Source organism: Panthera onca, chromosome C2 (assembly GCF_046562875.1).
Source record: "Panthera onca isolate mPanOnc1 chromosome C2, mPanOnc1 haplotype 2, whole genome shotgun sequence".
Classification (NCBI taxonomy): domain Eukaryota; kingdom Metazoa; phylum Chordata; class Mammalia; order Carnivora; family Felidae; genus Panthera; species Panthera onca.
The window spans coordinates 81035054-81044105 of NC_138347.1; positions in this window are offsets into that span (position 1 = coordinate 81035054).

The following is a 9052-nucleotide window of genomic DNA, read 5'->3' on the forward strand; positions in this document are numbered from 1 at the left end:
TTTTGCAGAGGAGACTTTGACCTATTGACTTTAGCGATGACTCAGTGGGTGTTGAAATTATCTTGACTTCAGGTTTAGAAGGTAAATAAAAGGTAAGTCATTACATTATTTCTGGTTAAATGTTTTCCAGGAGCATGAGAGTCAATGTAGAAAATCACATCCATCTGTCCTGCTGGTCTCTGTCATCAACTTTTGATGTCTTCAAAACAAGGTGAGTGGCACTTTCAGACAAGAAGGAAGATTGTCCTCAGATGGTCACATTGGGTCTGGCTGTACAGCACTATGTTGGTTATTATAAACACACAAGAAAAGTGTAAGCTGTGGTTCCTGCCCTCAGCTGACGTTAAATCCACAGGAACACAATGCCCCGAATTGGAAAGGGTCTCATGGGACAACAGTGTCTATGTTATTTTTAATCTTGTGTCCCTAGGACCTGCCTCCTGCCCAGTGCAGATTGGGCCCCTATGCACGATTGCTGTCTGCGAGGCATTAGGGCAACTTCCCACTCAGCTCAGAGGCCCCCCTCCAGTGTGTGTGGTGTTTACTTGAAGACATTTACATACAGGAATCTCTCCACCATGCTGGCAGTCCATTCTATTGCTAAATCACTCTTTCCTTCACGAGTCAAGACCTGCCTACCTTGTAACCTCACAAATGGGCCCAGATTCTCCCCCTCAAGATCTACATAGCCTAAGTCAATTCTCTGGTCTATATGTTGGCCTGTAGGTATTTAGGGATATCCATGTTGTATCATGCTACCCTTCTCTGACCTCTGTTATCTCTTTCTTCAGGTACTTCTCAGGTGTCTTAGTTTTGAGACCACCTCATCATCTTATTGAATAGGCAAGTCTAGCACCAGTGGTTAGAAATAGGATGAATCATCTTGTCACTGGGGGTCACAGGGATCTGAGTGGAGGCAAACTTGTACATGCACAGGTGAAGGGCAATTCAGGAATTAGTAGATAGTGACATAGGCCACTTGCCACTCATAGGACAGGAGGATTTCTCCTGGTTTCCAAAGACTTACCTGGACTCTCAAAAGGAGTTACAATGAGACTAAAAAACAGAGAGAACATTCTTCTCCATAGATTAGACTTCTTAAAAGTGGAGAGGGAACATGTATGAGGCTAGTTAGTGGAAGACCAGTAAGAGGGGACCAAGTCTCCATTCGTCTTGAATCTAACAAGGCTCTCAGCTGGTAGCATGTCTTCACTACTTGTTACGTGATCTCTAGAAAACATGTAGGGATGTGGAACGTCATTGCTTCTGGCGTTCTTGTTAGAACATTAGAAGGCGACAGCTTGAAATAGAGAGGGTGCCAATCACAGGGCCAGGGCAGGTAATGTGGGCAATTTTCTCTTTCCATGCTGGGATTGTGCAACAGGCAGCCACATCATTCAGCACATTAAGCAACAATTGAGCCTCCAGGACTCAGATTCTAATGGAGACTGAGGCAGCGTGAGGATGCATATTAGCAGGAAGGTAAGGGTAAGTAAGATGGAGAGGGACGGGATGGGTAGGGAGGAAGGAATGGGAGCAGCTTAGCATGAGTAGGAGCCCCACACTCGGAGTCAGAACTGACCCCTGGTGCCACTATTTATTAGCTATGTGACCTAACTAGAGATTTCATCTTGCTATGCCTTAGTTTCTTCATCTGTGAAATATGGGCAATAAAACCTGGCTAGTAGATATGTGCTAAGGATTTAGTGAGAACATTTGCAAATTCTCCACCTCGGGTGGTACACGGTGAACTATCAATAAATGGGGGCTCTTTTTAAAATTTAAAAAAAATTGTATAATTTTTTTGTTTTGGAGAGAGGGAGAGTGCACTTGAGCAGGGGAGAGAGGCAGAGAGAGAGAGAGAGAGAGAGAGAGAGAGAGAGAGAATCTTAAGCAGGCTCCACGCTCAGCACAGAGCCAGATGCAGGGCTTGATCCCACGACCCTGGAATCATAAACTGAGCTGAAATCAAGAGTCAGACCTCAACTGACTAAGCTGCCCAGGTGCCCCATCATATAGAAATTCTTAATTAAGAAGTATGGCTATTGAAATAAAAATAAAAATACTTAAATAAGGGGCGTCTGGGTGGTTCAGTTGGTTGAGCATCCAACTCTTGATTTCAGCTCAGGTTATGATCCTACGGTTTGTGGGCTCAAGCCCTGCATCAGGCTCTGCACTGTCAGTGCTTGGGATTCTTTCTCTCCCTCCCTTTCTGCTCTCCCCACCCCCGCTCACACTCTCTTTCTCTCAAAATAAAGAAACATTAAAAAAAAAATACTTAAGTAAGTAAAATAATAGATCAAATATAGACCAGGAAAAAATTCAATCTGGAATCCCCTTAAGTGCCTCCTCTCTGTCTTTTAAATGCAAATTCTGTGTAGGGATTTGCATAGCAGGCAGATGTTGGAAGCTGAATTCTCACCAGGGTCTACATCTTGTCCTCTGCCCACTACCCCACGTGGCCATGGGCCCCCCATTTCATTCCATAGTGGTGGGTTGCCCCACCCAGAAGCCTAGAGTGGTCCAGCAGGTGTTGGCACTTAGAAAATTACCTATAGTCATACCCTGGCGACACGGATGAAGGACAACATGCAAGGAAAAACGTAATTTTCTTTTGAACATCTCACAGTCTCTTCCTCGAGCTTACTGTCCTAAAATTTGCATTTGAAACTTTATTTCTGTTGACACATGGATCATGAATGACAATGCCAATATACATTCTGTTGTATTGCAACTTGATTTGCATAAGTACTAAAGTTCGCTGCTTGGTCAACATGCTTTAATTTTTCATATGTGTATGTATGTATGGTTTTGATTTTTCTTTTCCAATACAAATGTCGCGTGGTTTCTAAAAGTTGGGAAAAAAATAAAAGTTGGAGCTTCCCCTCTTAAGTTAAATGGGACAGAGCTACATAGCTGGCTAGGAGGTTTTGTGTGGTCCCAGAGCCTCGACCTCCTCCTAGGTGGTGTTGCTGTGTGTCTGAAGACTGCTGGACAGACACCAGGACACCATCTCCAAGAGGGGGTGGGGGGCCTTCGGGGGCAGAACCCACCTCCCTGGAATAGAGCCAGGCCTGGAAGGCCTGCCTGGTACTAAAGCCTCCCCCGTGGTCAAAGGGAACAATAAAATATTGTCTGTTACTTAGATTTGTCTCCTGCCTTGCCCTGCTTTGAACTCATTATCTAAGCCCTATTATGAGAAAGAACTGAAGACAGGCTGTCCCCAGAAGACCTCAGGAAGTTCAAGCATTTCTGTTTTGATGCCTGTTGACAGCCTGTAACACAGAAGAGCAAAGAGATCTTCCTCCACTGTCTGCACAGAAGTCACTGTGGCCCTAGGTGCCCCACAACCATGGCTGAGGCGGGAGAGGGCAGTGTCCAGCAGTTAGGGGTGCCAGGACGAGGGCCAGCAGTGCCTGGGGGCAGGCGGTACTGCTCTCATTGAACCTATGTCATTTGATCATTGTTTTGTTTTTTTTTTTTAATCTTTTAATGTTTATTTATTTGGAGAGAGAGAGAGAGAGAGACAGAGAGAGAGAGAGCTGGGAGGGGCAGAGAGAGAGGGAGAGAGAGAGAATCCCAAGGAGTCCTCACTGTCAGCTCAGAGCCAGATGCAGGGCTTGAACTCACAAACTGTGAGATTGTGACCTGAGCTGAAATCAAGAGTTGGATGTTTAACCAACCGAGTCACCCACGCGCCCCGGTTCGATCACTGTTAGAAAACAATGTCCACTCACTGTAAATCACTAATAGAGGGTATATTTGGAGACAAGAACAGAGAACGTGACGTTCAACGAAAGCAATTTGGGAGCATCGCATTTAAGAAGGAATAGGAAACGGTTACCCCAGAAAGTATAAACCAACAGAGACCACACGTAATTTGGGAGATTGGAGAGAGAGAGAGGGTGGCAGCATTATCTTTTTGTATAAAATCCAAAACTAACAGTTCAAGGTTGATTTACTTTCTGATGTAATAAAATGTAGGTCTAAAGTCAGCTTGTTATTCAATATGTCCTCTGTCCGTGAGCTCAAAGACAAGTCCAGGGAAAAGTTATTGACCAGATACCCTAAGGCACAGCAGGAGGGTGCAGGGTAGGGGGTCTAACGGCCCCTGAGTGACAGTGTAACCCACACGTGCCTGCAGGCCTCAGTTCTACCTCCTCTCCAATGCTCTGGTGGTGTCACTAACGCCCCGGGGCCAGTTTCCCTGCTGGGGTGAGGAGAATAGCCATGATGCCAAGGGGGTAGTTTTTGTGCCATGAAAGGCAGTGGCAGGGTCTGGCTCTGTGCCACACACAGGAGAAGCGCACCATAACGTCTCCAAAGAAGGTGTGTGGATGGGGAGGGGAAAGGTGATGGAGGCCATGCTCCAAGAGTGGAGGAAATGGCTCCACGCTGGATCCAGCGCGTCATTATGTCATTAGGAAGGGTCTTCCCATGAACCGGGACCGTCTTCAACAAACGCTGGACCAGGGGTGGCCCAAGGTGCTTCCTTGCATGCCCATACCCTACTAGATTGGCAAGCCTCCCTGCAGCTCTGTATTGGCAAAGAGTCTGAGCTGAGGGGTCCGTGGGGGTGTTGTGGAGGGAACAAGTCTGCACCCCCACCCTGCACTGGCTGGGCTCCTTCTGCAGCGGCTGGCCCCTGGCCATCACTGGGTTCCCAGGGCCTCCAAAGTTCATGTATACAGTAGCCGCTTAATAAATGTGTAATCAATAATGTTTTCCTCTCCAGTTTCCCTTTGACTAAGTCTGCAATTAGCCCTCATTGTTTTTACACCAAATTACGTCTGTGAAGTCTTCCACAATCCAGCTCTTTCTCTCCCTCAACGTAATTTTGCCCACTCCCTCTCTACACCAGACACCAGTGGGCTTTTCCCAGGCTTCACAAGAGCACACAGGGCCCCTGCCTGGGGTTCAGGTGGGGCCAGGCCGGAGAGCTAAAAAGACCCTCGAACCAACTGGAAACCTGGCAGCCATCAGTCCAAATTTTCGCAGGCAACCCCTTAGTCCTCAGGAAGTGCCACAGCGCCCTCCCGTGGAAATAAAGAAGCCTCGCGGGTGCTGGGCTTTCCCTCTGGAGGGTTTTTGTAATCTGCGTCTGCAAACTCGGGGTGTGACTGGGCCTCTGAGACCAGCTCGCTGGCCGTGGCTTGCTGTCAGTAGACGAAGTAGGCGGCAATTCTAAACACAATACCACTCACTATTCACAGAAACAGCTAACGCATTTTATTACCATTAATATACGTCTTAAGAAGATGCCTGGCTCCAGACCACAAAACAAATAGCCCCACAACAAACAAACAAAAACCAAACAGAAATAAAAAGAGAAGAAAGCAAACAAAAGGGGGAGAATTGCACCAACATACAACCAGAAAAAATAATATAAAAGAGATTTTTAGATGACTGTAAGCCCAGCATCATAGAAGTGGCCTATATTCGGGGCGCCTGGGTGGCTCAGTCGGTCAGGCATCCGACTTCAGCTCAGGTCACGATCTTACAGGTCGTGGGTTCGAGCCCCGCGTCGGGCTCTGTGCTGACAGCTCGGAGCCTGGAGCCTGCTTCGGATTCTGTGTCTCCCTCTCTCTCTGCCCCTCCCCTGCTCATGCTCTGTCTCTCTCTGTCTCAAAAATAAATAAAAATATTTAAAAAAAAAAAGTGGCCTATATTCTTAGCATAAACGGATAAAGTTATTTATTAAAAGAAATGGAAAACTGTGACATGAAAGACAGCGAAGTTCACAAAGTTTACAATTTAATCATATCATTGGTATATGCAATAATTCCTTTATCTTCAATGTCATAGCTCAGGTGAATATATAACTTTTACCAAAGAAAATAACTTTCTCCCTGTCTCCCTATATAATCATCCAAGGTGGAATGTTGTTTTCAAATGCATGACCATCTTGAACAGGCCTGGGAGTGGCATCCCAAGGTCTGCCCTTGCCCTTGCATACGATGTAATAGTTGCACCTTGGCCCTGCTCCTCTGGGCCTCTATGCACATTTCTCATGGATTCCTTCTTCAGGGAACATTCTCAGGATGCAGCCTGGCTCTAGCCCTCCCAGCCCCTTCAGCCCTCCTCTGCACTGGCCCGTGACATAAATGACATGGGCCGTAGGGGCTTCTGTGCAAGATGCCCCTTCAATGCTGGACCTTAGGGCGACCGACCATACTGGTTCATCTGAGACTAAGGGGTTTCTGGGGTTGCTTTGCTTTTCCCTTTCCCCCCTTTTCATATTTAGTACATGTCCTCCTGGCACATTCCGGTCTTTTCTGTGCCTGGAGCCAACTGAGAAAGTAGTGACAGTTTCCATTTGGTCTCTGCAGAAATCCTTCGGCAGTTGCCCTGTTTGGTTTTTTCCCAAAGTGAGTGTATGTGGGGGGGGAGAGGGTTGTCACAAAGGCCAGAAATCCACACATGTGCAGGTCAATGAATGTTTCACCCTGTTAGACACTGGGGACAGACAACCTGTTAGCGTTCCAAAAATATGATATTTGGGGCACCTGGGTGGCTCAGTCAGTCAAGCATCTGACTCTGATTTCGGCCCAGGTCATGATCTCACGGTTCGTGAGCCCAAGCCCCATGTCGGACTCTGTGCTGGCAGCAGGGAGCCTTCTTGGGATTCTTTCTCTCTCTCTCTCTCTCTGCCCCTTCCCTGCTTGTGCAGGGTTTCTCTTTCTCAAGATAAATAAATAAACTTAAAAAATATATATGTTTTACCAGAAATGCAAATTGCTTCAAAAACACTTCAATCACATATATTACAGAACAGCAATAAAAACTTTTAGTCAGCTTAGGCAGCTATGACAAATTACCATAGACTGACGCTTTAAACAACAAACATTTATTGCTCACAGTTCTAAAGGTTGGGAAGTTCAAGATCAAGGTGCTGGCAGATCCAGTGTCTGGTGAGGGCGTGCTTCCTGATTTGCAGATGGCTGTCTTCTCGTTGTGTCCTCTTGTGGTGGAGGGATCGTCTCTCTCTCTCGTGTCTTCTTATAAGGGCACTAATTCCATTCATGAGAGCTCCACCTTCGTGACCTAATTATCTCCCAAGGGCCCCACCTCTGAATACCATCATACTAGGGATTAGGTCTAAAACTGATGGATTTTTGGGGGGAGGACACGTTCAGCTCATAGCAATAACTACTATTTAAAGAGCGCTTGCTACATAGCATGTACTTTGGTAAGTTTCAAATACATCATGTTGTTTAATGGTCGTAATATGAGGTAGGGGAGGAGACTGAAGCTCAAAGAGGTTAAGCTATTTGTCTGGAGTCACAGAGCTGAGCTGTTAATTGGCAGGGAATCCAAAGTCTCACTGTGCAGTCCACACTTGGACTCACACCTGCAGACTTGGGGTGAAGCACGATCGCACTTGAGCAAACTGCTTAGAACACTGCAGATTCACAGACTGCTTTCTGGGCAACTGTGGGGGCATATCAGTCAAAGTGTCTTCTTCCTGGACCTGAGTCTAAGTCATTAATTTAACTCTTTCCAGAACAAGAGTTAAATAAAAGATATCTGTGCACTCTAGGAATTGGCCAGAGTTTGGCCGGATAGTTTGATATTCCATGATCACTCTGGATTCAGATGCTGCACCAAAATCCCAGGGATGACATGCCCCTGGCTAATAGCCCATGGCTACTGTTAAGCCAGTTCCTCCTGAAAGTGAGCCACAGTGATAAGGTCTCTGCTTGAAACTTCAGACCCTAAAGTTTGTGCTTCAAAGGCCACCAGAGAAATGAAAAACTCAGTGTGGTATTTTGTGACAGTTTGGGTTTGCATCCCCTTTGATCAAGTTCTCTGCATGCTGGAGCTGACTGCTTGGGTTCAAATGCTGGCCCCACCACTTTTAAGCTGTGAGATGTAACTCGGCTTCCTCACCTGGACACTGAAGGTCACAGTCTCTCTTTCATATTAATGAGCTCATCTGTATAAAGTACTTGAACAGAACCTGGCCCATAGCAAGCGCTCGATAAATATTTTTTACTAAGAAGACAGTTTTCAGTGTTCTTCACTTGGAAACTCTGTAATACATAGAATCTTCTGGTTTCAAGGCAGCACACATATGATTGCTACAATCTCCCAAGCCTAAGAACCCTCCCTGCAACGTTCCTGGATAGACGCTTATCTACTTGGTAGGGAACCAGCTGTCTCAGGGACATTTTGGGACATTAACGTCTGGGAAAAATTTATACCATAGTGCTAAAAGCTCGGGCTTTGGAGCCTGGTTTTAAGATCTCCCCACATCTCTACCTCCACCATTCTGCTCCAACGGTTTGTAACAAGAAAATCTGTGAAACTTTGATACAAATCATTCCACATTACAGGGTGCTTCAGACAAAGTGAACTAAAGCTCAGAGTCAAATGATAAAAGAATATTCTTTTTTAACTTCTCAAATCATGGCTGTCTGGACCATGGATTAACAGGTGTGACAAGGCCCCACTAACATTATTTGTACCAAGAACACAATCTCTATGGGGTCTTTCTAGCCAAGACTACTAACTCTAGCTCTTACCATGTGACCGACTCTTGCAAAAATCTCAGAAAGAGGAGGATGAGCCAGTGCAGATAACGATCAGGAGTTCTCTTGGGCTAAGAAGTGTAAGGGAGCGGTGCCTGAGTGGCTCAGTTGGTTGAGTCCGACTCTTGATTTCAGCTCAGGTCACCATCCCACAGTTCTTGAGTTTGAGCCCTGCATCGAGCTCTGCACTGACAATGCGGAGCCTGCTTGAGATTCTCTCTCCCCATCTCTCTCTGCCCCTCCTCTGCTTGCACTGTCTCAAAATAACATTTTTAAAAATAACTAATAACAAAATAATAAAATATAAATAAAAGTTATTTTTAAAAATGTAAAATGTTGATGTTTATTCCTAAAAAATGCTCAACTAGGACAACCCAGTACATAATGAACATCAAATGTACAAAAAGTCCACTAAACTTTATATGTATTTATGTGGTTCCATTTGAATTCTAAGATCTCCAGCATTTCAAATAAGCCTCTTAACTTTGTCCTTTTCCTTCACAAGTGAACATGCAGTTGTG